This window comes from Macrobrachium rosenbergii, chromosome 41 (genome assembly GCF_040412425.1).
Source record: "Macrobrachium rosenbergii isolate ZJJX-2024 chromosome 41, ASM4041242v1, whole genome shotgun sequence".
Taxonomy (NCBI): Eukaryota; Metazoa; Arthropoda; class Malacostraca; order Decapoda; family Palaemonidae; genus Macrobrachium; species Macrobrachium rosenbergii.
In genome coordinates this window covers 75,711,007-75,719,137 of record NC_089781.1, presented here as the reverse complement: position 1 = coordinate 75,719,137, position 8,131 = coordinate 75,711,007, and the positions used below count along the sequence as shown (strand labels likewise).

At 35.9% G+C, this 8,131-nt stretch overlaps 1 non-coding gene across 1 annotated transcript; it reads right to left on the bottom strand.

Moving 5' to 3' along the window:
* Window positions 1-1,531: 1,531 nt before the first annotated feature.
* TRNAM-CAU (transfer RNA methionine (anticodon CAU)) lies at window positions 1,532-1,604 on the bottom strand. The gene has a single exon. It is a non-coding gene; the product is annotated as a tRNA-Met (tRNA).
* Between the last annotated feature and the right edge of the window lie 6,527 nt (window positions 1,605-8,131).

Below are 8,131 nucleotides of genomic sequence, written 5' to 3'. Positions count from 1 at the left end.
GGAAGATTTAGAATTTCATCCCTCTGGGTTTTGAGTGTTGTAAAATGTCAGCTCTCAGTCTTTTAAAGCTTTTAGAATTCCCGTCTTATGTTTCGTGAAAACTTAGACTTGCAGTCCTCGCGTCCTTTAAAGGTTTTAGAATTCTCTTCTCTTTCGTGAAGGATTTAGAATTTCAGAGCTCTGTCTCTTGAAGGTTTTAGACTTTCAGTCCTCTGTGTGAAGGTTTTAGAATTCCATTCCTCTGTCTCGTGAAGGACTTAGAATATCAGTGTCCTTTCCTTCCCAGACCCTTCCACTTAATAGGACACGCTGCTGCTATAACGCCTTCTCTCTCACTGATGGGTAAAAGCTGGTTTGAAGGAGCTTGCAACTCTGTTTTTTTTTCTTCCTTACAACTCTCAGGAAGTGTTAAATAACTGCTGATTCAGTGCCACTAATCTTACTTAACACTTGTTCTTTTTTTTCTCTCAGCTTATTTCTCTTAATATTGTAGAATTCAAGCCGCCTTTCTTGTACAAGGGATATAAATATAGTGCTATATTTTGTGAAGGACTTAGAATATCAGTCCTTTGTCTTGAAGGTTTCAAACTCTCAGACCTCTGTCTTTTGAAAGTTTTATATTTACAGTCCTCTGTCTTGTGGAGGGCTTTGAATTTCAGTTCTGTCTTTTGAAGGTTGGAACATTTCAGTCCTCTGTCTTATGAAGATTTTAGAATTCCAGTCTTCTGTCAATGTGAAAAACAGGAATTTAGTCCTCTGTCTTTAAAGGTTATAGAATTGTAGTTGTCTCTCTTCTGAAGGACTTAGGATTTTAGCCCTCTGTCTTGTGAATGTTTTAGAATTTCAGCCCTCTGTCATGTGATGGACTTAGAATTTCATTCAAGACAAAAAATTTCAGTCCTTTGTCTTTTGAAGGTTTTATGATTTCAGTCTTGTGAATTATGAAAGTCTTAGAATTCCTGTCTTCTGTCTTGTGGGGGACTTGGAATTTCAGTCCTCTGTATTTTGAAATTATTAGAATTTCAGTCCTGTTTCTTTTGAAGATTTTAGAATTTCAGTCCTCTTATGAAGACGTAAAAATTGTAGCCATCGATTTTGTGAGAGTGATATGAGTGGTAGTCCTTTGTCTGCTGAATTGTCTACAGAATTCCTTCTGTCTTCAGAAAATTAATGTAAGACTTTAGACCCTCTTTGTTGTGAAGAATGAGAATGCCAGTCGTCAGTCTTGTGAAGTTACTCAAATTCTTTACTATTAGGAGACTTTGAATTGCTGATTCACGGTTACTACATGTATTTTGCCCTGCTTATTGATGCTTTCAGAATGAGACTTTCCTCCATTGTATTAAAATATTTTGTTCATCTCCCTTCTTTATAAGTATCTCTCCTCCATAACTTTGGTGAATCCATTACATAGTCTTTCGTAACGTTCTCAGTGACCAAACGATCATCTGACGTCCTGAGAACACCTGTTCACCGGTAGACTATTTCTTGATCCCCTGACCACACCTGTACCAGCAGTTGAAAACAGTTTTGCCCCGAGTGAGGATCGAACTCACGACCTTCAGATTATGAGACTGACGCGCTGCCTACTGCGCTACCGAGGCGACACGTTCCAGTCTAGTTCTGTATAATTCAGTATGTATCTGTTTATAATGTTTGACTTATATAGGGAAAAAATGGCCTATACAGCATGGAAAAAAGGTTAATGAAAACAGTCTGTAATAATCAAGATTTTTCTTTTTGTTTAGAACTTTTAGTATTTCTTTTCATGTTTATAACATAAGATATATCACTGTATGTGCTGAAAACAAGTGCTCTCTCTCTCTCTCTCTCTCTCTCTCTCTCTCTCTCTCTCTCTCTCTCTCTCTCTCTCTCTCTCTCTCTCTATGCCTTTGCATTTCTTGCACCTAAACCTGAGTCAATACCAGCACGTACTCAGCCCCTGCTATTGATTTTCGGTAGTCACGAGGTGTGCATGACATAAAGTCTGGGCAAAAAGTATGAGTAAATAAATAAATGTGTGTAAATAAAGTGCCAGTATGTAAATATGTGTGGATGAGTATAGGATGAGCATGTAACTGAAGCATGAGCATGCAAATAAGTGTAAGCTTTTAATTAAATTGTAAACAAGTAAATAAAATGAGTAAGTTTACGGCAGTTGCATAGAATGAGGCTCATTTTATTCATCCATGTATGAAATGTGGAGGTAAATGGGTACCATAATGATGGAAACAATATATTATATTCAAATATATTATATTAAAAAATTTTAAAATATTTTTTTTTTTGTAATTTTCGTTGTATGCATGTGCTTATCGCTATTCTTTTATTTTTCTCATCCGTGGTGTAATATGGCCTTATGGCTTGCTCTGTATGACTGAGCAAACACTGAATATGAATAATAATGTAACATGCAAAGCTATCTCTATTCTATGTGCGTAGTTTAGAATGCATGGATTGAGGAAATATTTTCCATTTGGAGAAAGATTATTTCGGTGAGTAGATGTTTGTTCTAGCTAAGCCTGGGAGTTTGTTTTGCTTTGTTGTTTTAGGTAGATTTCCTTTGTTGTACGGTAGACAAGAAACTCCATTGTTTGCTGAATAGTGGCTCTGACGGAAGAGACAGACCTCTGACGACGCAAACAACAGAAAATGGTCAACTTTGCTCTTCGACATCTGCATAGTGTTTTTAAAATAAAGTTAGTTTTAGTCACCCTTGATTCTCTACTGTGAACAAGCGCTGAATTAAGATAAACTTCAATCAAACAATCATGTCGCCCATGTCCAGAATGTGGTATTCTGTTCTTCTGTAGTTCTTGAAGGATTTCACCTGTTCCTTTTCAACAGGTGGGTCTGTTGTCACCTGTGGGGTGAATTCCGTTAAAACGTGCTCTTATGTTTTTCCTGAGGGAAGAACCGTGTTTTGAACAACCTTCTATGTCTCGAACTGTACACCTGAAAATATAAATTGTATATGGTTATTCAAGGTAATGAGATTAAACGGCAAGACTCAGCCCAGTGTCTTAAAAAAATGCAGAAATAAGAAGAAAGTAGAAATAAGCCTCGAGTTAACAGACGGAAAAAATCTGCAAACGCAAGCGAATGTTCACACGTATCTCTCGCCGAACTAATGTCGTAAATATTTGAGCAAGAGAGAAAACGAATATAATTCTGTGAGAGGAGAATGCCAAGAAGAGGCTCTTGAAATGCATATAAACTCTGGGGAAAGAGGGAACTTCGGCGTGGAACAAAGGGGGAAACGGGTCCATACATTGCAAAACAAAGCGGCGGTTCAACGAGCTTCATACAGTCTTGGTAAATAGAACGCACCCCATGGCAGCCCCTGAAATGTCATAATAAAGTGCGCCCGAATAGGCAAGGTGTAGAATCAGAATAAAACAAGGTTCTGGGAGAAATCCAGGTAAGGTTTTTTCCCTGTCACTTTCTTTTTCATACCCTGTACCTTAACTTGTTAAAGAGGAGCACCGAGAGAGAGAGAGAGAGAGAGAGAGAGAGAGAGAGAGAGAGAGAGAGGATATGTACGGCGAGGCTGAAATTATCATAAAATTTGCAGCGTTGTCTCCATGTTGGAAACTAACCAGGTGGGTAACTATTTTCTTCGAGTTAGACTCACGTAACCGCAATCATTTTCGTCCCGCTTTAAAGAAGGAAGAAAAATAAAGAACAGGGAAAATAAAAAGGCGACACGGATGCCTTTGGGAACGGTAGCATATAAAAGACGTTGAGGTAGAGAACGGTTGTAATCTGAATTAAAAACACCGCTATGGTGAGATCTCAAGAATTTGTTGCAAGTAAGACTGTTTTTAATTCCTTTTTCTTCTGTACCCCTTCCCCTCCCTCCTGCTCCTATACTCCATCCCCTTATCCCCCCCACCTCTTCTTCTTCCTCTTATTTTCTCTTTCTTGGAAACCTTGCATCTGAGATTCTCCAAAGCAAAAATTTCTATCTTTCGAGTGGCTTACTTCCCAAATTAAAAGGCCGTCATGCTAATACTTCAGATGGCTGAAAGAAGATGGGTTTTTCTACCTTTTATGAGGAAAGTTTAAAAGGCTTTTGGGCATTCGTTCGTTCATTTTTGGAAGGAGATTTTATGGTCTGCAGCCCATCAATTAAACTTTGTTCTGCCTCAGGAAAGAATGTGTACTATACCGTTTCGAGGGGACCTTTAAAACTTGATCGGTGTTTTTCAGATTTGGAACATCTCTCTATAAAGATTTTGCTGAAAAAAACAAGATTATTTGAGTTAGCTTTAACTGGAATTTCTTCATTCCTTTGGTTGCATTATGAGTGATTAATCACTAGCATTCTGAAATCATGTTTGACTTTCGTGCTGGAGATAACCGGATTATAAGACTGGGTTTAACCAAAATTGCAATATTCCCCTGGGTGCGTTCTCTTTGATTAGTAGTTTTGTGGTTTCGACGTCTGCATCAAATTACATATAGTGATAGGGATTACATTTCTTTTGACACTGATATACTTGTGGTCACAGCAACAATACATCAAATTGGTACCAAGCTCTTCAAGTGCATTTAAGTACAAAGATGGCAGTACATTTTAAATGGATTCTATTGTTATTGTTTACATCATCAATTATACATCTTTGGAGATGAATGAACTTGATTTAATGTAGAATATTGTCAATGCGATGTGCTTGGGTCTGTTATGGAGCAAATATGAAAATTGTGGAAATAAGACAATGAGTATTTATTCACATTGCCCCTGAACAGAATATGTCTAGGGAAATTGGACCAAAAATAAAAGGAAAAGAGCAAGCAAGGCTTTTAGTAGATTGACTTAGCAAAGCTCTTTTGTAAGTGGGAAAATGAGAATAGGTTTGGGAGATGGGGGGAAGGGGATGGTGAGGAATAGTTGGGAAACGAAGAAGAAAGAGAGGAGAGGGTGAGATGCTGTAGGGAATAGTGGTAATAGAGATATGGAGGACGAGGTGAAAAGGGTGGAATAGAATGGTATAGGTATGAGTTGATAAAAATAGAATGTAAGAGTAGAGTCAAAGAACTAAGACGTATACATGTTAAGGATATATATAGTGAGAGTGATCTGGTGATAAAGAAAAGTTAACTGAAAAAGATGAATATTTTTTAGATAAATAAAAGTTATGGAAGACAAGGCCATTCAAGGAAGCGACAAGAAAGTTACGTGAAATAAACTGAGTGGAAGAGCAACTCCTGGATGCAAAATTTAATGGCTTATTTGGTGTAAGAGGCAAAAAAAAAAACCATGTAATAAATGTAGAGAGCAAAGACGTTGCTCTAACAACAAAAACGACACCTCAACAACGACAGCAAAAACACTAACAAGTAAGAGAAACAATTCCTTCCGACGTCCCCAGTCCTGGTATGCCAACGCCTCCAGAAAGACACCGACGCCCCCAGGGAAATCTTATCTCAACCCACAGAAAAAAAAGATAGTTTTGATTTTCAGTTCCGACTTTGGGAAGGAAAAAAGTTAATACGTTTAGCTCTCAATTTAAATTCCAATTCAGCATCTTTGGGGACTCGACAGACATTTGTATAGCGGAGGTGGTAGATGAAGAACGGAAAGAGAGGGAGGGCGGAGGGATGGGGGAGTTTTGGCGAATGGGGGTTAGGGGGTGGGGATGGCATAGAAGAAATCAGAGGGAGTTAAGCTCCCTCTTCGAGTGGGAAGCCCCCTTGAATGGGTTGCCACCTAGTTTTTTAATATGTATACAAAGATTTTATTTTGACCTTTACTTATTGTCTTGAGGTGACGCTGATGAATCCCCGGGAGTAAATGAGAGATCATTAATTAGAGGAGTTATTCTTCGAGTTTCTAATCCACGAGGAGTAATTACGTAATTAGTGTAATTCTCCGTCATTCCGGAATTCTTTCGGGAAATTTTTGCGGGTTTCACAATGATGCACGATAATTTTCGAAGGACTGATGGGACCCTAATGAGTGACTGGTTTATCCACGTTGCGAAATCTGGGTGTGAAAAATTAGCTCGTTAAGGCGTGTACCACGGAATGCTGCTTTGCATGTTGAATGGAGAGTACTTTTATGTTAATGAGAGGATTGGCTGGAGCCGCGTGAGAAAGTGGGCTTGATTAAGCAAATGATATATGGAAGCTTTCACCAAAGTGGTAAATACGATTTTTCAAAGAATAATTAAACACAGGGGTGTAAATTTGTTAAGATCTCTGTCGATTTACCTGTGTTACGGATACCTATAGGAAAACTATATATGCTTTCTCTGTAACATGTAATACTTTTCCAAAAATTCACGCTGAAGCATAAAGGTGAAATCAAGTGATATTCAATGAACTCGAGGACCTGCACTGGATTGCTGGAAGAAATTAGCTAATTAAAGTGTTTGGTTAGCTAAAATTTTCTTATTTCAGTTTCCATCAGACATAAATCCACGTAACAAAAATGTTGACATTTGTGCTTCATGTCCCTTTTGATACTAAAGAAACTCAGAAGGACAGAACACCCAAAATTTGATTCTTCAGGAAAAGGAAACATATCAAAATGATATTTTACATTTTTTAGTGGAGATTGTGGGCCTTTCTTACGTGTTACCCCGTTGGGGGTGGGGGTGTTAGTGCCATCTGTGCACCTCATGCGGTGCACTGTAGGCATTACTTAAGGTTCTTTGCAGCGTCCCTTCGACCCCTAGCTGCAACTCCTTTCATTCCTTTTGCTGTACCTCCGTTCCTATTCTGTTTCTTCCATCTTATTATCCACCCTCTCCTAACAATTGTTTCATAGTGCAACTGCGAGGTTTTTATACTGTTACACATTTTAAGTTTTATACTGTCAATTTCCGTTTCAGCGCTGAATGACCTTATAGGTCCCAGCGCTTGGCCTTTGGCCAAAGTTCTATATTCTATTTTATTCTATTTCTTACGTGTTAGGTTGGAAGAGTTCAAATGTCTGCTCACCTTTACGATAGGCTTTGCGTGTTCTGATTGTGAAGTTCACTGGGGAAATTTAGAGAACTAACTTCCATATTCTCTACATATTCTTTATATCTATTCATTACTTACGTAGTGCAATGAGAGCAACATTGCATGAATCCTTGTGAGACGGAACGCCTCAAATGACTTCCGTAAAATCTCTTTTTGCATCTGTTGACCTAAGCAGCGAATTTGTTACCTAGTAGCTGCTGGGTTGTGGCAGGTCGCAGTCAGAGAGATGGAGGACGTTCCATCTATTTCAAAACACTTGCTGGAAACCAAAATGTTAACTCCTTATGGGAGAAGGCGGGGAGGCTGGTTGACAAGACAACAAAATATAACAAAATATAGGATATCCAATTTTCATAGAAAGTATTTATTGTATGGTTGCACTCACGGCGAAATTTTCCTTTAAAAAAGAATTCGTAAGCAAACTTTAGTGTCTTATTCTATTATATGAGGGAATTATCATAAGGAAGAGAGATATGGTAAATACGAGACACCATTATTTGGGGAAATATGAAACTATGAGGAGGCTCTTTACTGTATGAAAAGCCTAGACAACATTTTAACTTTTCAACAGTATCTTAAAAATAAGAATTCCAAACCTTATTGTAGTCCTATATATCTTCATATGAACCTTTAATTACCATCAATCTCCTCCCATTTCCAGATTTTCCAGACTATGCCCATATATATATATATATATATATATATATATATATATATATATATATATATATATATATATATATATATATATATATATATATATATATATATATATATATATATATATATATATATATATATATATATATATATATATATATATATATATATATATATATATATATATATATATATATATATATATATATATATATATATATATATATATATATATATATATATATATATATATATATATATATATATATATATATATATATATATATATATATATATATATATATATATATATATATATATATATATATATATATATATATATATATATATATATATATATATATATATATATATATATATATATATATATATATATATATATATATATATATATATATATATATATATATATATATATATATATATATATATATATATATATATATATATATATATATATATATATGTATATATA